The 26,671-nt window shown below is 39.6% G+C and overlaps 1 pseudogene; it reads left to right on the forward strand.

Annotated features, from left to right (window-relative positions):
- The first annotated feature begins 14,703 nt into the window (after nt 1-14,703).
- LOC122064221 lies at nt 14,704-25,210 on the forward strand (annotated as a pseudogene).
- Nucleotides 25,211-26,671: the final 1,461 nt, after the last annotated feature.

Here is a 26,671-nt window from a genome sequence, read left to right on the forward strand (position 1 = left end):
GTCTGACCCACCTGTGAGGCCCCGAATGTGATTCTTACGTCCGATTGGACCCAAATCGGATGTGTGACCTCATTTTAGGATTCTAAACATGATCATGTCATTGGATCGTGTTAATTTTGATTCCAAAATGGTGAAGTACTAACCCCGCTCAATCATGTTAGGTTCACCAAATCCTACGCGTTTCGCATCGGATCTCACCAGTACCGAACGGGAATCCTTGTACACTACAGGTAAGTGGGGAGAGGACGTTTGACCTTATTTCAAGGCATTGTTTGGCATTCATTTACTTGTATTTAGTCTAGTCATGCCATCATGAATATGCTATGTAGATTAGTCATCCTCACATTGTTATGCATGTGTGCTATGTTCACTTTCTAAATGCCAAGTGATGAGATGCTTGTGTGATGAATGTAACATCATTGTGCATAATGCATTAATAGACTAGATGCCGTAGTCGGCTTGGACATGAATGCATTGGTGGCCCGTGGTATGGGACGCTGTGGCACTATACAATCGTACTATTGTCATATAGGAGCATGCGGTTTAGGATTTTCACCGTCCCGTGCTACGACCCTTCCCAACAGGGGTTAAGGTGTTGGGTTACCATTTGGGGGGAAGCAGTGGTCGCGGTTATCGGGTCACTGTGGCAGTTAGACATAACACCTGGTGGGTCATTAGGATAGTCGGCAACCCCGGTGGTATATTCAAGAGTGCCAATCGTACTGCTTTTAAATTGCTGGAGTCAGAACCTTTAAGTTCAGTCATTTACATTTCTGTTGAGAGCCAGTGGTCGGTATGTTTTTACTTTTCCGAGTACTCACGGTGGGCCTTCTCCCGCAGCCCTATGGGCATATCTCGGGATGGAGTTCGCGGTTCGTACCTGGAGTATACGTGCACTATGGCTGTAGTAGCACTAAACCGAAGACTTAGTAATGTTGCTTAGGTGGATGTGATTTAAAATGTAATGCATAGCATGTAGTGCATATGATTGTATTTTAATGTGTGGACTGTTGTATGGTCCATCTTACCACTTACTGAGCTGGTGAGCTCATCCCACGGGTACCCCCCCTTTTTAGATGATTTTACAGGTCATACATCTGAGGAGCACAGGGTTGGTCCCATAGTCGAGTTCCCTGAAGAGGACTGGTGGGCTCCTGAGGAGTTAGAGCACGACACTGATTGCCCGTGCGAGAGTTATGCTATGGGACCGCAGTTCTGATGTCGAGCTGAGTTCCACTTTTGAGGCCGAGCTGAGCTCTACCATGTGATGCCGAGCTGGGCTCAACCCTTGATGCCGAGCTGAGCTCTAGCCTTTGATACTGAGCCGAGCTATGTACTCTGATTATTTTGATGGTTTCCTTTATGTACTTGATATGTGAATTGTACTTTTATTGTATAAATATCATGCCTTCGAGCCCACATGTATATAACTATTGTATCACAATTCGGGTATCAAGTATTATAGGAATATTCACAGGTAAAACTTAGTCTTCTGCTGATCTGATAAGCTTATATTAGTTGTGTGTATGCTATGGTGGAATACAGTATCAGATGATCCTAGCAGGTTTGGGTTAATTGGTGTTCACCCGGTCACTGGCCCGGTTCTATGAGAACGCGGTGTAACAGAAGCAGTGGTCATGGTTGTCGGGTCACTGTGGTGGTTAGACATACGCCCGATTGGTCATTAGGATAGTCAGTAACCCCGGTGGTATATCGAGAGAGCCAATCGTACTGCTTTTAAATTGCTGGAGTCAGCACCTTTATTTTCTATCATTTACTTTTATGTTGAGAGCCGGTGGTCGGCATGCTTTACGTTTCTGAGTACTCACGGTGGGCCTTCTCCGACAGCCCTATGGGCGTATCACGGGATGGAGTTCGTGGCTCGTACCCGGAGTATACGCGCACTGTGGTTGTAGTAGCACTAAACCAAAAACTTAGTAATGTTGTTTAAGTGGATGTGATTTAAAATGAATTGCATATCATATAGTGCATATGGTTGTGATTGTTGTGTGGACTGTTGTGTGGTCCTTCTTTTCACTTATTGAGCTAGTGAGCTCATCCCACGTGTACACCTCTTTTAGATGATTTTGCAGGTCACCAGCTTGGGGATCAAGGGTTGGGCCCCACAATTGAATTCCCCGAAGAGGATTGGTGGGTCCCCAAGGACTATGAGCACGACACGGATTGCACGTGCGATGGTTGTGCTGTGGGACCACAGCAGTGACTCTATACAGGGTTACTTTATGATTCTTTTGATGATCCCTTTTGTGTACTTGATACGTGAATTGGTATTCTTTTTGTGTAAATATCATGCCTACAGGCCCACATGTATTTTTCTATGTACTACAATTTGGGTATCAAGTATATTGGGGATATTTACAGGTAAATTAAGTCTTCCACTGAACTGTTGAACATTATTTGAGTTGTGTGTATACTGTGGTTGGATATTGTATCAGATGATCCTGACAGATTTGGATTAACCAGAGTTAACCCTGTCACCGGTTCGATTATGTATGAATGGGGTGTGACACTATGACCCTTCCCAATAGGGATTTACGTGTTGGGGGATCATTGGGGGGAAGCATTGGGTTATGGTTGTCGAACTCCTGCAGTGGTTAGAAGTATACACGGCTGATCGCTAGGACAGTCGGTAACCCCGATGATATATTCAGAGGGCCGATTGTACTACTTGTATTTTTGGTGGAGTCACCCATTTATTTTTTGTCATTTAAATTTACTAGGAGTCAACTTGCATTTTAAATTCCGATACCAACGGTGGGATTTCTCCGACAACCCTATAGGTGTATCGAGGGATGGGGTTCATGGCTCGTACCCGTGGCATACGGGCACTGTGGTTGTGAGTAGTACATAACCTATGACCTAGTAATGTTGTTAGGCTAATAGGGTTAAAATGAATTGTATATAGGTGCATTTGTATCAGGTTATGGAGGTCCCCAAGAAGATAACAACCACTTATGTTTCTAAAGAAGGAACAAAAATTGAATCTGTTCATCTTCCATTTCAAGCCTTAAAAATAGGCAGTAATAAGATGGCTGTTTCTCCTAAAACTTCAAGCCATACCTCTTCTCCTCTGACTGAATTTCATCTTAGTCAAGTTGTTGAATAAAATAACTTTACGAATCTATGTCTTCAGTCTATTGGAAATCAAACTGATCGTATTGAGACGATAGTAGACTCATTGAAAGCCTCTACTCCGTCTACTTCTCATGCTAAAATTGAGTATTTTTGGCCAACTTTTGCTTCTCAACCTAGAAGCAAGCCAAAAGAATCTGCTTCTCAACCAAGAAGCAACCAGTTTGTCTTATTTAAACCTCCCCCAACCTTAGATATCCCAAAAAAGAAAATTGAGAAAACTAAGTCTAACATTCTTGATGAGATTGTTACCCGACTCCAAAAGATCCAGGTATCTAAAGGAAAATTAGAAGACAACCAGGCCCTAACTCTTTTTCTTGCCAAACCTTCTGACTCTGAAATTGAACTTGCAGAGAAAAAATTTCAGTCTATGCTACCTCAACAGGCAATAGTTCCTGAGTCTCTTCCTCAACTTAATCAAGTTATGAGGAAAGCTTGAAAAGTTATGCCTACAGCTCCAACAAACTATTATTACCCTCGACCTTCTCCTATCGACCTTCAATTTGACGTAGGAGGAGAACCTATCAATTTCAGGTAGGTTTTGACAACACCCATTAAAGATTCATTAAAATTATTCATTCTCGCGTCTCTAATGGCAGCAAAAACCACACTATTCAACCCTAGAAGCATTAAGGGTTTCAAGGCGACCTGAACTAGGCCGATGTGGATGAACTTAAATCCATGCTCTCTATGCCTCTAAACCTGAGATCTGGTCAAAAGTTGAATTTACTCTTGATCAAAAGTAAGAGTATGAGTGCTTTCGCATGTCTTAATAACATAGTCACTATGAAATGCGAAAGTACCTTTATGATATACCTTGGATTCAGGTATTTTAAAAATGGTATAATTATTAATAGCAACTTTTAGGTTGTGGAAAACCACTTCTTCAGAATTGTGGACTATATCATTAGTCCTTTCGGAGGTGCTAGCTTCAGAAGATGAGGATCTCCTTGAGCTGGAGCGAAATTATGAAGCCATAGTCTTAGAGGTTTGAGTCAATAAGAGTTTCGATCAATATATCCTACTGTCAATCCCGCTTACTGTCAATACTATTTCACCTTCAAATGCCTATCTACGATAACACGACTGAGTATGACTTGGGTGTAGGTCGACACGACTTGGGTGTAGGTCTATATGACGAAAAAAATGAAACACTACCAACTTAATGGTCCTTACGACTTTGGCACCTATTCAAACTTGGGTCTGATACCATTTACAACCAGGATCAAAGGAAAGTCGGTCTTAGGTAGCAAGGGAAACTATCAGGCTGAGGAGCTGTCTTTTCTTAGACTGCAAGTTAGCCAACTCAGTGATTTCTCGTTTATGAAGTTCCTTAGCATAGTTACTAGGATAAGTAGTGACAAGATAAAAATAAAAGTCAATATAATCAAAGGAAATATTAATCAAATTATCTAATAGAATAAGCTCTTCTTTTAATTTTCTAATAACAAACATAATATAATCAAAAGTGGGGAAGACAAACTTACATGAAAACTTCAAATTACAAACTTGAGCACGAACAGTTGTAGATAGTACAACACTTGAAATGTTTATAGAATACTCACAAAGCTCACAAAATACAGAACACTCACAAAACTTATCTATATCTTTATTGCTTCGTCTATTTTGTAGTGTCCTCAAAGAATGAAGAGATCTCCTTTTATAGATGACAGACATCAAATTGTAACAAATTGTGGTTGAGGGATGTTGATGGGCTTTGATGGAGATGGCATCGAATGGGCATCCTACCAATCGAGAATGATAACTGAACATCCTCAAGATAAGGTGTTCTTGTCAAGAAGAGGGTACACCTAATAAGGTGTGAGGTCAAAAATTGATAAGCTTCGGTCGAAAGTTATCTTATCCGTAGTGCAGGTGTGTGACTAAGATTAAGCCACGAAAAAATTCTCTGGCATTCCACGTGGGAGGACCTAATATTTTCTGGAAGAGTCTTAGTGAGGTGAATTATTAAAGTGTCCACCCGTGGCACTCACTATAATATGCTTATAGTACTGCGTGACGTATGTTAAAACGTCAGTCTGACTAGAATGGCACTAGGTGTGGATGCTTGACACTGGCAAGAATCAGAATAATGAGTCTGATTATCACGGCACTGGGTCATGGTGCAGTGAGACCTCTTGTTACCCCCCCTTTTTTGTACAGACCTTAAAATTCAGGCCACTGAACGCATTGACTGCCATCATCCGAAAGAGGAAGAGTTGATGAGGAGGAGGATGGGGCAGGGTCAGCGGATTAAAGATTAAATCCGATTGCGGTGAGGATGCGCTCTTGGATTTGCTCATCAAATAAATACGAAAGACGACATCGCGCAGCTTGAAACATGTTATAAAAAGGCATCTGGGCTGCTGTTGAAGAAGAGGGTGCAAGGGGCAGATCGGCACCGATGCCTCTTTTAGGCACAAAACGTGAACCAGTTAATGGTGAAATATCAAATTTATCCCACCACTTGATAGATAAATGTCGCTCCAAATGAGGAATATAATTCTATTCTTCAAACTCATTAGTAGTCATTTGATACTTCCATTGAAGGATCTAAGGTACTTCGTATAAGATAAAAAAGTGAATGAAGAGAGCCTGAGAATCCAGAGGTTGGTTGAACTCTTTAAACTTGGTAACAGACTGCTGAAGAGCTGTAGGAAGGAGCTCAAATGGAGGTGGTCCCAAGTGAAGAACCATTGGAGAAACCATTTTGGCATGCCTAATAAGGTGTGTTGAAGTCAAAACTTCACGAACCAGGAATGGATCTCATGATCGTTCTGATATAAGAAAATCATTGTCCTAAGCTTTAACATAGTCGACATAATCATAAGACCTAAGTTTAAGGCCAGTAACATCATAAAATTCGCATTTGAACGAGGGTGAAGATCCCTATTCACGATCACGAATGATATTGGTTATATTGAGCTTGGAATAAGCCCGAACATGTGCAGATCTATAATTGTGTTAGATTTGAGCACTCTGAGTTTCCTCGAGGATTCTTTCAAAGAAAAAATGAGTTTTATTGCCAGTGGATGGATGAAGGTGATCACGAAGGTAAATAGTGGCAATTTCAGAAGGGGTGTGGCAAAAATGGATGGATTCGATGGGAATGACTAGGATAAAGTTTGTTGCTATGAAAGGAGAGTTATTGACACCCTTTAAGATTGGAGCAGGAGACTGGGATGAGATAGGAGAAGGATGCTCTTGAAGTTGCCTGGAGGTTGTTGAGGCAACATCTTTATTTGGAGAGACAGGGATAACAACCTTCTGCTTAGGAGCCCTGCAAAAATTCTCGAGTTAAAAAGTTAGGTAAACTGTTAGTATTGCCTTTAATGAATTCAATACTAAAATAAAAAACAGAAAGTAGTGATTGCCATTGAGCAAAGATTTTTTTTTAGGAAAAATTTTTAACATCTTTCTCAAGGACATCTTTAGTTGCTTTACAGTTGACTCGTACCAAAAAATATTGATTAAGAAGATCACTTTCGAATTTAGTTATACACAGAACAAGTGAAAGAATCTCCTTCTTTATTGTTGAATATTTTTGTTGAGTGGGATTCTAAGTACCAGAAGTGAAACGTACTAAAACTTTGTTTGGAAGATTAGGACATCTCTGCTTCAAGATACCACCATATCCGAAGTCGGATGCATCAGTCTCAATAATTTTGAAACAATCTGGTCGTGTTAAACTTAAGCACGTGAGTGTTTTAGCTTTGAGCTTAATTTTACTAACAGAATTAGTATATACATTTGTCCATGGTTCAGGCAGCTATTTAAGCCTATTAAACAAAGGTTTGGCGTCCTTTGCTAAGTCTTTGTAGAACTTAGTAATATAATTTAGGCTACCAAAAAACCTTTGGAGTTGAGACTTGTCTGTTATTTCATCAAGAAATTTATTTACAAATTGGATAGCTCGTTCTATGGGAAGGATTGATCCAAATGATATGTAATGTCCTAAGAACCGAACTTTAGCTTGAAATAAACTTATTTCTTTGTAGAAACAACAAGTCCTGCTTGACGAATAACAGAAAACCAGTTTTGATAAATGTCCTGAGAATATAAAAGGACATCATCAATATACAAAATTATAAACTGTGAATATTGATTAAAAATTTAATTCATAATGTTTTGAAATTCAGATGGGGCATTTTTAAGACCAAAAGGCATAACATTCCATTTGTATTGGCCGAATGGGACAACGAAAGCTGTCTTATACCTATCATTCTCTGCTATATGAATTTTCCAGTATCTGGACTTCATGTCAAATTTAGAAAATATGATGGAGGCGTATAATCGGTTGAGAAGATCCCTCTTATTAGGGATAGGATACCGAATCCATTTAAGAACCTTATTTAAAGGTTTGTAGTTTATGACAAGTCTGGGTGCACCTCTTTCAATTTCAGCATTAATATTTACATAAAAATGCAGTGCAACTCCAGAGAGATTTACTTGGTCTAATAAGACCTTTAGCAAGAAGTTCAAAAATTTCCTTCTGACAAGTTTCCCTTAAATGATCAGACATTTGAGCTGCTCGAGCTTTAGTAGGGATCTGGTTTTCAGAAAAGGTATCTCCATATAGAAGAGTAATTATATGGGTTTTCCTAGACCAGAATGCCGTTGGAATGTCTGAACAGACTTCCTTTTCAAGTTGAGCTTGGAAATTTTTAACTCAAACTTAAAAAATAGGGTCATCAATTTTTTGTTGTATTCTCTTTTGTTGGATTTCAGATGATAAAGAGCATATGAACTTTTCTTTGGACTAAACTTGAGCCCAGATTTCATTCATCGTATGAACCTTGGGAGGTTCAATGAAATGAAAAGTGATAAGGTGATTTTGAATCATTAAGTGAAGACCGACTGTGTCAATTTGTAATGGATACAACTGGGATAAAAATGGAGTACCAAGAAGTACAAATTGAGAAAGTCCTTTTACCATTATAAAAAGAGTCTTCAGGCAGTGTCCATTAGTATAGATAGAAGTAGAGGGGAGTTTATATCCGAACTGCATTCTATATCCATTAGCAGTAATAAATTTTTTAGCGATCTTCTCAAAATATTTAGAAGGTACAAGTCCTTCATTAATACAATTGATATCTGCGCCTGAATCAATTAAGGCGATAGTTTTTATGCTAAACTCATGATTAACAACGATGTCAATCATCACATGCCATCGATGAGTTTGAACCTGTTGGATTGTTAAGATTTGAGCATCATCAGAAGAAACTGCAGTAGGAGTCACAGAGGTACTAGCTACTATATTTTCAGTTGCTAGTAGATCTTTGAAGGAAGCTTCTTCGTTAGAATCTTGCTCAATAACCTGTTGTGTATTATAAAGTTCAAGAATCTGAATTCTTTGTTTAAGATCTCGAACTTCAGTTTTAACTTCATTGAGGTCCTTACGAAGTTCCTGAATAATAATAGGTTCTCAGATAAGTGAAGTGTCTTTAACCCAATTGATTATAGTTTTAATGCTGTAATCTTGAACCGCAGACTTAGGAGGAACTGGGCTAGGCCTAGTTTTATCCTTTACTAAGGTGATATATTCCTATAAGAGTTGAGCCTTAGTGGTAGGATCATTGACTTGGTCAATGGTTTTTAAAAGAAATGTTTCTTCAATTGAGAGAACCATCAAACCATTTTCCTTTAGCATAGCCTGATAAGGATCACAACTACAACGGGGAGTCTGAGATTTAGACTCAGAAGAATCACTATCAAACTCAAGTTAAGCAATTTCTTGATCTGAGTTAGACTCGAAGTTTGGCTCAGGGTCAGAGGAGCTGTATAGCAAGACATTTTCAAGATTTTGCTTATGAAAGTCATCAATTTCTAAAGCATTGATTCTAGCTTTAGTTCGACAGTTATTCTTATAATATCATACTTTCCCACATTTATAACAAACATAAGGTTTAGTAAGAAAAGTGTATTGAGGACGAGATTTTGAAAAGCGTTTCTTGAAGAAGCGCTTAGGTTTAGCTTTATGATGTTTCACCTGGTATTTAGGCTTGAAAAACTTAGAGAGTTTCCTATGGGTTTTCTTGAAGCCTAGAAGAAGAACCTTTTCAAATCCAAATTGTTCACAGAAATCTCCATGTTCTTTAAATCCAGCTTGTCTCTCTTTAGACAGTTGTTTTTTGAGTTTTAGGTCTGTGCAGAGTTAAAGACATTTATTGCATATTTCAGCAAATAATTCCCCATAGTGTATTGCTCAAAGGGAATAGTGCCATTATGCTTTGCTTTAAGTCTATACTGTACCTTTTGAGCAAACAAAGGAGGTAGACTAGAGATGAACTTTTCTTTCCATATGAAATTGTTGTAACCCTCTATAGAAAAGACTTTAGCAAAAAAGACGTCTCTATACCATCTATAATGAGATGGTGTAGGACAACGAAGATTCATAAGTTGTTCTCTTATTCGATCAGCTAGAATTTCAGCTGGTCCAACAAAATGAAGAGTTATAGTGTAGACCAAAGTATTAACCGCATCTTCTGGGTCGACATAAATAGTTAGCTGGGAAAAATTATCATTAGCTAGTTGTTCAGTAAGTTGTTGCGGAAACCGGATCACTACATTTATAATTTTCTGTCTAACTTCTTCAGATAGATAAAAGTCCCACCAACCACGAAGTTGACTAAAAAATCCTATTGCTATCATTTTAGCAACATCAGAATCAAATGAATGATTAAGTTTTACCACTGTAGTATACATAAGCATCAGCTTCAAAAGTTTGATGATTTGGTATTCAGATAAACCATCAATATTCCACTCAAAAATAGTATTACCATCGATCGAGAAATTGATAGGTTCTCTTTCTACTTCAAATTGAAGGTCGACAGGAGAAGGTCGAGGGTAATAATAGTTTGTTGGGATGGTAGGCATAACTTTTTGAGCTTTCTTCATAACTTGATTAAGTCAAGAAAGAGACTCAGGAACTGCTGCCTGTTGAGGTAGCATAGACTGAAATTCTTTCTCTGCAAGTTCAATTTCAGAGTCAGAAGGTTCGGCAAGAGAAAGAGTTAGGGCTGGTTGTCTTCTAATTTTTCTTTAGATACCTGGATCTTTTGGAGTCGGGGTAACAATCTCATTAAGAATGTTAGACTCAGTTTTCTCAATTTTCTTTTTTGGAATATCTAAGGTTGGGGGAGGTTTAAATAAGACAGACTGGTTGCTTCTTGGTTGAGAAGCAGATTCTTTTGGCTTGCTTCTAGGTTGAGAAGCAAAAGTTAGTCAAATATGCTCAACTTTAGCATGAGAAGTAGACGGAGTAGAGGCTTTCAATGAGTCTACTATCGTCTCAATACGATCAGTTTGGTTTTCAATAGACTGAAGACATAGATTAGTAAAGTTATTTTGTTCAACAACTTGACTAAGATGAAATTCAGTCAGAGGAGAAGAGGTATAGCTTGAAGTTTTAAGAGGAACAACCATCTTATTACTGCCTATTTTTAAGGCTTGAAATGGAGGATGAATAGATTCAATTTCTGTTTATTCTTTAGAAACATAAGTGGTTGTTACCTTCTTGATCTCACTAACCTGATGAGGGTTAGAGGATTTGTTAAGAAGATAAATTTTTAACCACTGAAAGAAGGGAAGATTTATTTGATGAGTTTCCATGTGAGAAACCCATTTTTGTGTGGTAAATGTGTGGTTTTCCTTGTGTGGTCTTCCTTTCCACTTACTTGGCTAGTGAGCTCATCCCACTTGCACAACTCTTTTTAGGTGATTTTATAGGTTACTTGCCTGGTGATCAGGAGTTGGGCCCCACTGTAGTGTTTTCATTTGAGGACTGGTGGGTCCCTGACGAGTTCAAGCATGGTGCCGATTGTACGTGCGAGGATTGTGCTGCATGATAGCTATGACTCCTGAGTGATTCTTTTTTATTCTTTTGATGTACTTCTTTTTGTTACTTGATGCTTAAATTGTTGCATTTTTGTATATATATCATGCCTTCGGGCCCAAATGTATATAACTTTTATAACTCAATTTGGGTATCAAGTATTTGGGAAACAATTATAAGTATTATTATGAACATGTCTTCCGCTGAAAATACATGTCCTATCTTAGTTTAGTAAATGCATGTTGTATGACAGTTACTGCATTATTGATCCTGGCAGGTTTGTGAGTTAATTGGTGGTATTAACTCTGTCACCGGATCGGCTTTGTACAGGAGGGGTGTGATACACCCCCAAAAAAATCCAATTCAATTTTGATTTCTATTGTTTTCACAAAAACCTAATTAATACCAAATAGTTGAGGATTTGATTCAATTCAATCCAAGCTGATTGGCCAGTCTTTCAACACCTTTTTCTTTTTTGGTAAGATGATCTTTTAACACCCTCCTTACCTCTTGCCATGTAGGAAGAGGCACTAATTAAAACTAAGGATGTGTTTGGTATGTATTCCCATTATGAGAATGTTCATTCTCATTCTCACAATGAAGAATGCATTCTTAGTGGAGAATGAGAACGTTGTTTGGGTACATGATTAGTTAAAATGCATTCGTATTTTTAGAATGCTCGTGCATGTCATCGAACAACTGATGGGCAACACAAGTTACAAGCCAAGTAAACCCAACTCTTTCATCTGATCACATCTCTTATTTAACTACTGAGATCACCTCAGCTCCACCTCCATTTCAATTCTCAAATATTTAAGAATTGAGGCTAGTAAGGATATCTTCCAATTTATGGACAAAAATCTCTAGCACGGACATTGCAAAATCTAGTTCCTTCATTTTTAAAGGATTAGTTGTAGTTGAGGCTTATCAAATTGCCTTGCTGAAGAGCCGGGAGCACCAAACAGTTGAGGGATGAGCAAATTTGGACTGAACAACCAGGATGAGCAGTAACTTTGGGAACTTGGAGAATCATCAATTTGCATGTCCAAGCCCGAGACTCTTCTATGCACATCATTGTAGATCCAGAGAACCAGGTGCTCTCAGATTGAAAGTTGGATCTTCCAAGGGCTTTTCGATTTCTCTCCTGCCTTGAAGCTGATTCGTTGCCCCTATTATTGGCAAAACTACCTTAAAGCCAATCAATCCGCTACCATCTCTTAACCCCAATTACAATAGAAACCAACTTGGAAACCTTAACTCTCCTTTTGTTTCGTGCAAGAGAAAAGGTGGATGGGGCAGGGGAGTGGTGGTGAAAATTTTCAGATTTGAAGGGAAGGAGCATGCGAAACTTGAAGGATAAAGAAAGGGTTCATAGTTCACACAGTCAGAGATTCAAGGGTAGGATTGGAGATCTTGTATGATTGATGCTGCAACATCTGGCAAAGAAAAAATCATAATAAACATTCAACAGCAGCACAGTTTCTTTTGGTCATTCCCTTCGTCATCCTGAGTAGCAACTCGCAAAAGCTTCGTTAAAATAGAAGGCCCGTCAAGAATGAGAACCTGGAATGGGATTTTTTAGCATTCAAGAACGAGGCCCGTCTTGAAGGCATTCCAAAATTTTAGAAGGAGAATATGTACCAATCAGAGTTCTTGGTGTTCAAGAATGCATTTTAAGAATGCATACCAAACACAACCTAAAAGTAGCCCCCATCACGTGGGCATTTTTTTTTTCGCCCTCCACTCACCTTTTTCTTACTGCCTTTTATATTTGAGAAAATATCACTCCCCTCCCCTGAACTATGGCGAAATATCATGTTCCTCATTCACTTTTTCAAAAATATCACTCCCCTCACCCTAAACACAAAAATTCTATCTAGTGTCCCAAACCGTTTACAATGGCTGTTAAGTCAATTAGATTTTTTTCATAATACCTAAACTAACCTCATACATGTAAAATACCCATTATACCCTCTATGAACTAAACCCCCTTTTCCATACTCGTCGATCAGAACCCCTTTCTTCACGCTCAGCCTCTCTCTCTGTATACCCTTCTTCCATGGAGCTTGGATTGGAGCCCTAGAGAAGCTCAGCTTTAACTCCATTTCTCTTATCCCCGTCTTCGTTCAAGACCAAAGATATCTCCATTGATTGCAGAGTAGGTTCAAGGGATGAGCTCAAGCTCTGTTTCAGCAACGATGGAAAGGGGTATTGCAGGTGAAGCGATTGAAGTGGAAGTTCAGAGGGAATGAGAGGATTGAAGTGGATGGCTCCCGATTTAGGTTTCTTGGGACGTTTACAACTGGTTGTTCAATGATGCTAAGAATGGGCATGCCGTGTTCATGTTCAGATTCGAGAAAACAGAGGAATTGGAGGATGAGAGAGGGATGGTAATGTTGCCGCAGCAGCAATAGCAGCTCTGCGGGTTTGGGTGAATGGGTTTGAGTGGAAAAATATGAAGAAGAGTCTGTTGAAGACTAGGACCTCATCGTCATCGTCGATGTCTTTGGTTTTGTCGGGTTGCAGCTCTTCTATGATGGAATGGGCCAGTACAGAGGAGAGAGAATGGCATAGCCCATCTGGGTTTTCACTGCTGGTTTATGGTTGGAAGAACTTAAGGGCCTGATTTCAACTGAATTATTTTTCGTTAATTCTTTGATTCATGGTAGATTCTCTTCTGGGACTGGTAATATTTCAATTTTTAGATTCATTACCCACCCATTTGATCATTAACATAACTGAATAAATTGTTACTTCACTATAGAAAAAAGAACAGATTGATCATTGATGGCTAATCATCTTCTACCACTACTAAAGGGGAGAAAAAAATCTCTCTTTTTTTTTTTTTTTTGGGCATTTTTCAGTTTTCAAGTGGCAATTAGTATATTTGATTGAATGAGTTTGTACATGCAATACTGATCATCAGAATGAAGATGAAGATTAATATTTGTGGTTTTAATCTGGTTTTGATTTGGGTTTTTATGAGCTTATTTTCCACTTCCCTCCTCTCTGAGAGCAGAGGGGATGGGATAAGGTGAGGTGGGGCGTTTGTTGTTTTAGTGAATGGGGAATTGTGATTGGCCAAATAGGGTGCTTTGTCATTTCTATGGTCGATGGAATGAAGAATCGGATGAGAGAAATGGAGTTAAAAGTTGAGCTTCTCTATGGCTGCAATCGAAGCTCCATGGAACGGAGAAGGGGATGCAGAGAGAAAGAGGGTTGAGCGTGAAGAAAGGGGTTTTGATCGACAAGTATGGAAAAGGGGGTTTAGTTCATAGAGGGTATAATGGGTATTTTATACGTATGAGGGTAGTTTAGGTATTATAAAAAAAATATGGCTAACTTGACAGCCATTTCAAATGGTCGGGGACGATATATAGAATCTTTGTGCTTAAGGGGAGAGGAGTGATATTTCCTCTAAGAAAAAATGGTTTAGAACGCTTTCAACTAACTATGCTCTGAACTAACCAACCTGCCCCAGAGTGGGCTATACTCATACGTCATGGCTCAGACTTCTCAACTCTCAAAATTCAAGAACACATACTCCCCTTGGAATTTAGAAAACTTGGCCAACTCTTATCCTTAGCTCTTTTCAGTTGGATCAGCCTTTGCTCTTCTCTTCTCTTCTATGGATAATCAAATAGAGATAACTATAAAAACAAAAAAGAAGAGCAGAGCGACGAATAATTCTAAGCCACTTGAGGGGGAAAAAAAAGATGTATTTAGCATCTTCTTCAATTCCCTATGTTAGAATCTCAAGTTCTTCCTCTTCTTCCTCAGGAACAACGACCTGCTCTTCATCATCGTCCTCTTCTTCTTCCATCAAATTCTCTGCCACTAAGCCTTCAATTACCATAAGGAATTCAAATGCTAAAGGCCCAATTCGAAGACTAGTTGCCCCTTCTCTGAGACAACCCTCTGCTCCTGTCAAACCCATTTCCTCATCTCCATCTCCTTCTCCCTCTCCACCTTTAGCCCCTTTGAAGTCGGTTTCTGTGGTTGGGGTCTCGCAAGTATCGGATCCTAATGTAATCACTATAGAATTTCAGAGGAAGATGGCCAAGGAGCTTATAGACACCCAATTTTTTCACCCTCCCCCGGCTATGATGACTCAAGGAATGAGAACACGGCCTTTCACTTCCGATTGACAGAGATGACAACTGACTGAGGTAACCTAACCCCGAAACACTCTCTACACACCCAGAAACCCTAGAAATCCTAAGCGGGAGAAAAGAAGGGTCCAATTATGACATCATGTATATGAAGGAATCCAATCCAAAGTAACCATACAGATGGATAGTACTCGGAATCACGATTCCAACGATATATGGTGCATCAAAATCGGACGGTCGGATCTCCTGTAATCATCACTAGAAGACAGAACCCATTGAAACCCTTAGATCAGGATCTAGGAATATTCCATGGAATATTCCCCCACCGTGGCCCCGCCTTGTGTACATTCCGACACCCTTGCCCATGCCCCTCACCAGTGGCCCCACCCTACACACACCTTGGCCATACTGCCCAGCTCCCCAACCTCAGGCCCTACGCCGCCACCTCGTGGCCCGCATGCACGTGTCGTAGCCCTGCCCTACCAAGCGTCCCCGCCCTCTTGCCAACATCCCCGTGACCCTTGCTGCAGCCTCGCGACAAGTGTGGTGTTTTGCCTAAAAATCCCACTTCCTTTGCTAGCGTACCCAATGCCCCTACACCCCATTGGTCCAAGATATCTATAAATAGCCCCTCCCTCACTTCCAATACACTAGAGCCACACTTAAGCCACCCTTGGCCCACACTGGAGCACCCCTTAGAGCTCCCTTCTCTCATCCCTTGGTGGTCCTCTTCACACTTGTGAGCACACCCCTTAACTCCTCCCTTGCATAGTTTGATACCCTCCTAAGCCCTTCCTAAGCTTTCCTTAGCTGAAGCTCTGTTAGAGTGCCACCCAAACCCTAGCCCGGAAGTAGCCTTCCCTAGTCGAAGCTCTGTCGAAATCCAAATCCTAGAAGTAGCCTTCCTTAGCTGAAGCTCTACCGAAATCCAAATCCCAGAAGTAGCCTTTCCTAGTCGAAGCTCTGCCAAAATCCAAATCCGAAAGTAGCCTTCTCTAGCTGAAGCTAGACTGAAGTTCTGTCAAACTACAAGCTCGGGAATTGCTCTTCCCTAGCCAAACCCCTGTCCAAATATCCAAAGATCACCACAGTCTGCATCTCTCGAGAAAGGAAGTTGGAAATCAAGACCACCTTCCACTGCGCTTGGAGAATTCATGAGAAAGTTTGTATCCTCACTGATTGGAGGCCCACCTCTCTTAGCCCAAAACAGGGGTTAAGCTCAGGTATAATCTCTCACCTGAATTAGTACAATGTAGACTCTTTATTTTCCTCGTTTTAGTGTACATATGTAATTATTTCTTTTATCAATGTATATATGTGTCATAATTTATCCATGCATGTGGTATAGAATAATTGTGAAAAATGTTCATTCTTCAAGCATCTAGTGAGAAGACCAATTGAACCGGGTAGATTGGGTGCCTAACACCTTTCCAATTCTACAACTTGACATGTACCTCAATCTCTGGACCATATCGATTTCCAGGCCCTTTTCTCAGGAATCGGGCCCACCCCAGGTTCCTAGGCCCATAACCCTAGGTGGCGACTCCAAACCCCTTTTGCATGATCCCAATCCCCCATTGGACCAACATCAACCCAAAAAGGGTATACCTCCGAACCACACTCCTCCTCCTTGAGAAAGAGAGAGAGAGAGAGAGAGAGAGCCCTACAAAATAGGCCCCCACGTACCTCTGAGCGGCGATACGATGGTGCGGGACCCATGGAGGCACAAGTCCAGGAAGATATATAAAAGAGAGAGGAGAGAGGACCAAAAAAGAAGAGGAGAGATCCTTTTTCAGTCACTACCCTTATAGAGCTTTAAGAGTATTTTCAGCAAAAGAAACTTGAAAAAGCTGACCAAGGACCTATCTTTGGATTCATTGGGAAGAATGAAATTGCTAATGGCAAGTAACAATATATTTTCTCTTCTTTTTGCCCATCGAATGATGTTTCTGCTGTAACTCAGCAATCACTGAGAGGGGAGTGAATCAGTGAGTCCAATTTTGATCACCAAAAAATCTGTTTGATATCTGAGCAAGCAAACCCTGATACATCTGTCCCTATACATGTCTCTGTTCGCACACAGTCGTATGCACACTCAACCTTTCATAGGCACTTTTAAGTGTGCACACTCATTCAGCATTCCACGCACTTCAATATATATATAATGCAAAATATGGGTACACTCATAACACAAGGTTTTACGCGGTTCTATAATTTGCTTACATCCTCAAAGTAGTGCCTGTAAAGGCTTTGTACCTACTCAATACACTACTTTTAACTGCACCCACAGTCGGAAGCACCCACACCCAATTTTCTAAGCCAAAGCTGAGATGGCACTTGTAGTGTCAGCACAATGTGTAGCACCTACTTCATAAGAGCACCCACTTCTAGTGCTTAGCGCTCACTAAACACTCAATATAAGAATATAATAAATTGGGGCTTATATCAATGCCCTACAATCAAGTCTTGCCTAGCATATACATCCACTACTAGTTGGCATGCTTACAGTTCATCCACAACTAACCTAGCATGTATATAATTCATCTACAACTAACTCTATCATATATACATATATCATCATACATGCATATAATGTAAATCCAAGGTTAGGAAATCTCACAACCAGTTGCCTGGGATGACTAGGAACTTATACTGGCCGTTGGAACTTCCACTAACAAGCTCTTCCTTGTTCTCTTCTCCTCCCCTTATCTTCTTGCCCTTTAAAGCATCAACACAACACCCTCAAGCTCTCTTCTCTTCTCTTCTCTTTCTCTCTTAGCTTGGAGTCAATATTCCATTAATAGATCTCACCAAAAAACAAAATCAGCCTTCAATAGAGCACACATAACTCATTTGAAGCTTAGAAAATCACTCAAATGGCCGTTAATGGAGGGGGAGTTTCTCTCTAAAAAATTGTAGCCTTACACCATTCAAAAGCCTTTTTTTACTGCCAATGTGTAGAGCACAAAAAAATGAAGAAGTAGCAAGTTGAATAGACAGATTTGGCCTTAGGGTTAGAAAGTTATGGCCATTTGAAATTTGGCTAACTAGAAAGGCAAAAATAGAATCTTCAGAGCATAGGAGTAGCGTACGCTAGTGGCACGTGAAACGACTGTGCAATCTAAAACGTAGATCAATGATCAAAATCATCTTGTAATCTGAGCCATTAGAGTTAAATAATGGATAAAAAATTAGAACCACAGGATTGGAATCATTGAGTCAACAGATGATGTCATGCTAATGTGACGCGCTTGCATCAATAGCCAATGTGTTGTCGACCTGGAATTTCGTTGCTTTTGTTGGCTTTGTCTCTACTTTATGAAAAGGTGAAACACATTTTAGCCGTTGGATCTTGCCTACGTGGCATGATCTCAACCCTCTATTTGAGATCCTTTAAAACCTTTTAATTGCAGACAAGCCCCTACTCCTACAAACTTCAATGCCAGAAACACCTAGCAACTTAGACCTTCAAAATCTTGAAATTATAGAAAACCCCTAATTTTTCAAAAATAAAATCTGAAAAATCCTCCCATCACCGAAAGCAACTGGGGATTTTTCAGTTTGAAATTTCAAACCGACTTCACAAAAATACATGTAACTTTTTTATACAACTTTTGATCGAGACGAAACGAAGTGTGTTGGAACGATGACTCGATGCTCTACAACTTTCTAGAATATTCGATCATCCGACTTAGCCATGTAAGACAAAATGCCTTTAAAACTTTCTGATGTTGTATCTTCCTCATACAGAATCAAAACATGATGAAATCAAAAGCGTTGGAAAGATCGGATTTTTTTCGTATCGTTACATGGAGGAAATTTCTTCCAAAAAATTCATCTTCAATGCCAAAACTACCCTGATTGTCACAAAGCTATATTTTGACCATGGATATTGTAACTTCTTCTTATTGTATCAGAACAGGATGAAATTATAAGCATTGGACTTGATAAATTATAATCTATTTTTTTCATGAAGAAACAGTCTTTCAAAAATGTCATTTTCACTGTCGAAAATGCCCCCGAGAGTAAATAGGTCAATTTTGTCAGTTTTGACCCAAAAACCCATACCACCTAGTATGGATGTATCAATCCACTTCGTGCACATCATGCAGCTCTGTTATTTCATTGACGACATTGAACGTTGCCACGTCACCTAAACTGGCTACATCATCATTGTCACATGGCCAAATTGCCAATAAATTGCCAATAAGGACAACCATAAAACAACAGTTTGATAATTCATGTTTTATCTTGAATTAGTATATTTTAGATGGTACCTGAAAATGATTATAATAAGCAATCGAGCTTCAATTAATTAGATTAGATTAATAAACAACCCTAGTTGTAAGTAAAATTGTGGAAATAGGTTTCCCATCTTCTATATATGAAGATGTCCACCTTCTTCACCAAATAATCATTGCCATGTACTGTGTTCGGACTGAAACTACACTAAAACGAATAAAACCTTTCAGGAGCCCTCTTCTTCATCAGGTGGGGAACAAGCATAGGTGCTTGAAAATTTTCCATTTGGTACAAAAGGGCTAGAGAAGTTATAAAGATGTCAAAAATGAATGGAAGCCTTGTGACCTCTCTTGTTCAGTTACTACAAATTGGTAGGACCAGAATAAAATATTAGAAAAACAGTTTTCAAGTTCCTTAAGACACCCAATACCTATGGAGCCATAGGCTCTGAAGAATTTTCTATCCCTCTCCAAGCAATGGATTTCGACTATGACATTTTTTACACAATCACTCTGCCAATCAAGATATCATCTCACCTCTTCTATAAATCCTGCTACATTCCTTCCATCAATTTTTTTTTTCTTTCCCTCTCCAAAGGATGAAAGTTGTGGGTTGGGTTGCAATTACCACTCCACCAATCAAGATATCATCTTAGAACCTCTTGGAACCTATCCTCTTAAGCATGGATCTTATTTTAAAATTGAAGCCTATCCTGCCATTAGTTTTTGGATCATCTACCAAATAGTCTCAACTCGCAGAGGTCAATGGATTAGATGGATCCCTCCAGAAGGTGACCAGATTAAGCTTAACATTGATGGTTCCTGCATTGATAATATGGCCACTGGAGGAGGAATTATCATTATAGAAATTTTATTCCTTTTTTTTTTTTGGGGGGGGGGCGGTTTCTATTTTCCATTTCCTCCACAATCCCAAATACGAGGTAAAAGTGAAGCTTTTTAACTGTTCTTTCTCTACCTCTTCCTACTTAAAATCTGGATAGAGCAATGAGTATAAAGCTATTTGCAATTATGCTAGTAAATCTATTTTTGCAAACCTCTTTCTTTCAGTTACATGATTGATGCCAAGCAAGTGAGCCCAAAGAAAAAAAAAATAATAATAATAAAAAAATGGAGAAACAAATTCTTTACTTTAAGGAAATGTTGTTTGCCTCAAAAGTTTGTAGATGAATAGAAATGAAAACTAAATGAGAATATGGATCAGAACTGTTGCATAAATAATTGATTTCTTTCACCTAGTTGTTATGGATAAGCCACCATAGGCAGTCACACATCTTATCATCTCTCTTATAACTGCCTAAGTGTACTCACTTGGTTTGTTAAGTCTGTTATACTCTCTCTGTGTAACTAGTATAATTATGTAAACTGATCATTTCATAATTAATAAAAATCAAATACCTTTCATGTATCAGAGCCGTTATTGCTCAAACGAGTTCTTTTTTTTCTTGATTTTCTTGTTCATGGTGTCTTCCCCTACTAAAGCCAGTTTGCACTCTGATGCTACTCTGATGTCCTTGCTAATCACTCCCAATGTCTCTTCCCACCTATCTTTCAAGCTCACTCACACAAATTGTCTCCTTCGGCGTGCGTAGTTCCTCCCGTTGCTTAAAGCTTACAATCTCTTGGGATTTGTTCATGGCACCTATCCAAGATCATCGATGATCGATTGTACATCCTCTGCAACTAGTTTTGCCACTACACTGTGGGATCATCAAGATTAGCTCGTTCTATCTTGGATTATATCTTTGCTCTCTGAGAATGCTATTTCTCATGTGGTTAGTTGTACCACTTCGCACGAAGCTTGGAGCACTCTGGCTCGTGTTTTTGCTCCTTCCTCCAGATCCAGAATCATGGACCTTAAAGATTGTTTATAAAGATTACATAAATGTTTAGATTCCATAAATGAATATCTTCTCAACCTTCATTCCATTGCTGATACCGTAGCTGCTATAGACAATATGATCAGCGACAAAGATCTAGTTCTTGCTGCTCTTCGTGGTCTTGGTTCCGAATTTCATGATTTTGCAACATCTGTGCATCTTCATGTTGATCTTATCACCTTCATTGAACTCAATGGTTTACTTTTTAGTCATGAGAGCATCATCAACTCTGTGTCTCCGGATGCTTCATTACCAATTTCAACAACAAATATGGCTTCTGGTGGTGGATCGAATAATCCTAGATCATTCCGATCTCGCGGCAGTTGTTTTGGCCATCAGAATCACAATTCCTATGGCTGCACTGGAGGATATCATCACAATCAACATTACGGTGGTCACTCTAGTGGTTTCCTTAAGCACCAACATCATACTGATTCATACTCTCATCCGACATTTGGTTACAACCGAAATCGGAACAAAAGTCGAGGTGATTCTGCTACTGGTGATCGATCATCCTCTCCGTCATTTACCAATCAGCCATGGCTCAACTGCCAAATCTGTAATGTTGCTCATCACATGGCTTCTCACTGTCCCCAAAGGTTCAACCATGCCTTTCTTGGTATGGCAACCTCTACCAGTCCTATGTTCTCTTCTTAGTTATTGGATTCAGGCTCTAATCATCATTTTAACCGCAGATCTGAGCAATTTGGCATTTAGTACTCCTTACGATGGCTCTGATCAGATTCTTGTGGGTAATGGTCAGCGCCTTTCCATTTCTCATAATTTGGACAGGCAAGATTCTATTTCAAGGCCCGAGTGATAATGGGCTCTACTGTATGCCACTCTCCTCCATCTCCCCAACACCATCCACTGCTATGACAAGCACCAGGCTCTCAGTTCGTGACTGGCATCGCCGGCTTGGCCATCCATCTCTCAAGGTTGTGTGGCAAGTTCTTCATCAACTTTAACTTTCTCCATTAAATAATAATTCACCTACTCTTTGTGATGCGTATCAGTAATCCAAAAATCATCAACTTCCATTTTAACTTTCAAATTCAATAAGCTCTACTCCATTGGAGTTATTGCATTGTGATGTGTGGGGTGCTTCACCAATTGTTTCCACTGATAAGCAATGCTATTATGTTCTGTTTGTAGATGATTACAACAAATATACATGGCTCTATCCTATAATTCTTAAATCTGATGTGCTGTCTATATTCATTACTTTTAAAGCATATGTTGAGAAGTTCTTTTCCTGTCCGATCAAGGCTTTACAAACAGATTGTGGTGGTGAGTTTCAAAAGCTTGATCCATTTTTACAACTTCATGGTATATCTCATTGCTTATTCTGCCCACACACACAAGTGCAAAATGGTGCTACCGAACGGAAGCACAGACACATTGTTGAAATGGGTCTTGCTCTTTTATTTGAAGCTCATCTTCCTATTCGATTTTGGAGTCATGCCTTTCTTGCTGCTGTGCACTTAATCAATAGGATGCCATCACCACTCATTGGTAATCTCAGTCCTTATGAACGTCTTTTTCATTCTGTTCCAGATTACTCTTCCTTGCGTGTAGTTGGTTGCCTCTGCTATCCTTGGCTACGGCCCTATGCGTGTCACAAGCTGGAGCCGCATTCAAAGCCTTGTGTTTTCCTTGGCTACTCTCTCCAACACAAAGGCTACAAATGCCTTGATGTTTCTACTAATAGAATGTACATATCTCGTCATGTTGTTTTTTATGAAACCTCATTCCCATTCAAGCCATCACCTACTTCTTCTTCTCCCATTTTATCTTCTGCTACTATTTCACATTGGATTTTTGTTTCTCCTTCACTTCTGCCTTCTCCACTTATCCCTTCTCCCCCTATTGGGTCTTCTCCATCCCCTCTTATGGACTCTTCTGGGCCTTACTTCTCTAAGGATCCTTCTCATTCTATTCAGCCCAATCCTATTGTTTCTCTTGATACAGCCCAATCCTTCTAATGAAGCACCTCCAACTGATAATCTTGACCCGCATCCATCTGGGTTGTCTTCTTCACCCAATTTTTCGTTTAATAGCACTTGCTCTAACCCAATTCCTATTGATCGCCACCCTATGACTACTAGGTCTTGAACTAGCTCTCTCAAACCTCCACCCTCTAAACTGAATCTTGTTGCTACTAAATACCCTCTTGATGACTCTAGTGAGCCGACGTGCTAGTCTCAAGCTCTTAAGCTGGCTCCCAGGCGGTGTGCAATGCAGGATGAGTTCTATGCCCTAAAAAGTGGGTCCTTATGCGGCCCCTTCCTCACAAAATGTAATCGTTTGTAAGTGGGTCTTTCGGTTGAAGCGCAAATCTGATGGCTCTATAAAACATCACAAGCCGCGTCTTGTCGCCAAGGGATTCAACCAAAGACCAGGTCTTGATTACAAGGAAACTTTTAGTCCGGTTATTAAACCTGCAACAATTCGTATTGTTCTTTCATTAGCTATTACACACAACTGGCTACTTAAGCAACTTGATGTTCAGAACACTTTTCTCCATGGTGATCTCACTGAGCTAGTGTTTATGTCGCAACCTCCTAGTTTTGTAGATCACTCCAAGCCTGACCATGTTTGTATTCTAAAGAAATCCCTATACGTCCTTAAGCAGGCTCCACGAGCGAGGTGCAATCGGTTAAGCTCCTTTCTTTTGTCTCAAGGGTTTCGATCTTCTAAGACTAATACCTCCTTATTCATTTACCAGAAGGATGGTGTGACCATATATTTTCTCATCTACGTTGATGATTTGATTGTTACTGGCAATAATACTTTGGCCATCCAAGCTCTTGTTGCTACGCTATCTCGGACCTTTGCTATCAAGGATCTTGGAGACCTTAATTATTTTATGGGTATTGCGGTTACCCGGTCATCGGATGAACAGAAGTATATCATTGAGTTTTTGCATAGCTCCAACATGGCTGGGGCCAAACTTGTTCATACCCCTATGTCTACTTCTCCTGTTCTTACTGCTGCTATTAGTACTCCTCTTCTGGATGGTAGTGAATATCATCGTATTGTCGGTGCCCTACAGTATCTCATTGTCACGAGGCCAAGCCTGATATCAGCTTTGCTGTGAATCGGGGTGCCCAATTCATGCATTGTCCTACGGATTTGCATTTGACAGTAGTCAAGTGTATTTTATGCTATTTAAAGTTCACTGTCTCTGATGGGCTTTATTTTCATTCATCTTCCAATCTATCTCTTCAAGCCTATTTTGATGCTGATTGGGTTGGATTCCCTGATGATAGGAAATCGACGACTGGTTATAGTGTCTTCTTTGGCTCGCACTTAATCTCATGGTGCTCTCGCAAACAACGTATTGTTTCTCATTTCTCCATCGAGGCTGAGTATCGTGTTGCTGCAATTGAAATCGTTTAGGATTCATTCTCTTTTACATGAGCTTGGTGTTTAATCTTGCTCGTGCTCCATTGATTTGGTGCGACAATGTGGGTGCTACCTTCTTAACCGTGAATCCCATCTTTCACTCGCGTACTAAGCATATAGAAATTGATTTTCACTTCATCAGGGATATGGTCGCTTCTGGTCAGCTTCTTGTTCGATTCATCTCTTCTTGTTTGCATTTTTTTAACTTGATCTGCATTTTGGATGAAATGTCTGTTGCTTTATGTTGAATGGTTGCTGTGCAGATGGGCAATGTTTGGCTTTGCTGTTGGGCTGCTAACAGGGTAAGCGACAGGTTCAGATTTTGTTGATCAAGTGAAGGTCCTTCTCTCCAATTTTGGGATATTAGATCTGGATTGATTCTTCTGGTTGATCATCATCACTGTCATTCCCTTCTCATTGCTGTAATTGTTGTAATCATATTCAAATTATGTTCTGTTACCTTTTGGTGATTCACTGTAACTTTTCACTGGATTTGATTTTCTTACAATGTATCTTCACTATTCATTTTGACTGTAAGAATGTATAAGCTCCTTATTTTTGCCATTCTTCAAATTCGTCATTTTAATACTTAAAATTTTCTGGCTATCCACTTTTTAAGATCTCAGAGCTGCGCTGGTGACATCAAATTGACCAAGTAACTTCCATTGCTAGTATGAGGGCTACTTTGTTCTTCACATGTTAACAAGCACTGTGTGCATTTAATCTTCTGGATTGTCCAGTATTTTTGTCTTTCTTTTGGACCCCTCTGCAGTTCATCCTTTGTGAGTACCAATTCCATGACAGGAATCTTATCATACCAGTAACCGGGTGTGTCAATCAACCTTGTTCTCTTTTTCCCTGTACCTATCTGGGCATGGAACTTTCATTAGAACAAACTACAGTATCAAAGGTAGAATGATTTGTTCAAGTGGGTTTTGATAAGGATTAGTTCTCATCGATCTATTCATGTATCAGAGTTGGCAACCACTGATTCAGATTCCACGGGATGTAAATCACGAAAAAGATGAAACCAAGGCTATGTTTGTAATGCATTTTCAGAATAGATTCTTGGTTTAGAAGGCATTTTGAAATCTGATTCTTCTCTATTATCTTCCTTCTGAACGCTTTATTAATTGTAGACCCAGATTGTATTCCAAGAATGCATAACATGCACAGCCCAACATTCAGATGTTCATGAGGTCTGCTACCATAACAGCCATGGTTCTCTCCAACCTCAAAATCAACTTTTGAGCTGCTAGTTTCAAAGATTTTGGCTCTTCAACACTCTTCAAGGAATACAAACTGAAGTAACAACATTCCCAAGAGGTCAAAAATGGGTTCTAACTCCAAACTGAAAAGGATTGGTGCATACATCAGCATTTGTAGTGCCTAATTTGCTAATCAATTCTAAACCTATGAACCAATGCAGATTATTAAAGGGTGGGACAGTTTAGATTCAAACTGGTTCTAAGCACTGTTATTTTGTTAATAAATAAAACACTAAAATCGTTATCTAAGCATACAAATAATACGAAATTTATTCCTAAGATACAAATAATCAAATATCCATCTATAGAAATACAAATAAAAATATGAACCAAATATTTAAGGAGGAAATCTTCATTTTCAAGCATATAAATAAACCCAAGATCCAAAATCAAAATCATCAACACCAAATTAGCATCCCAAATGTGGTTTATATATGGCTTTTAAACGGTTCTAGCTTTGTATATATAAAAAAAAAGGTTCTAGTGGTTCCGATTCTTATTCGGTTTCACCGGTGTTGCTGTCAAGAATCTGTGGAAGGTTGAACGTCGATCCTGCACAAGCATAGAGGGTAGAGGCCGGGAGGTGGCTCCGGGATTAGTCCTCCGATACCCAAGTTAGAGACCCGTGCAACAATGTTTCAGAGAGTAATGGTGAGTTAGTCAACTTACCTGCTTCTGTCTTCCCGGTTTCTTCTTATAGAATCATATCCTGTAGAGTCCTACTAGGATACGTACTCCCTCCTCTGAAGGGATTGAG

This window comes from Macadamia integrifolia, unplaced genomic scaffold (assembly GCF_013358625.1).
Source record: "Macadamia integrifolia cultivar HAES 741 unplaced genomic scaffold, SCU_Mint_v3 scaffold1563, whole genome shotgun sequence".
NCBI lineage: Eukaryota > Viridiplantae > Streptophyta > Magnoliopsida > Proteales > Proteaceae > Macadamia > Macadamia integrifolia.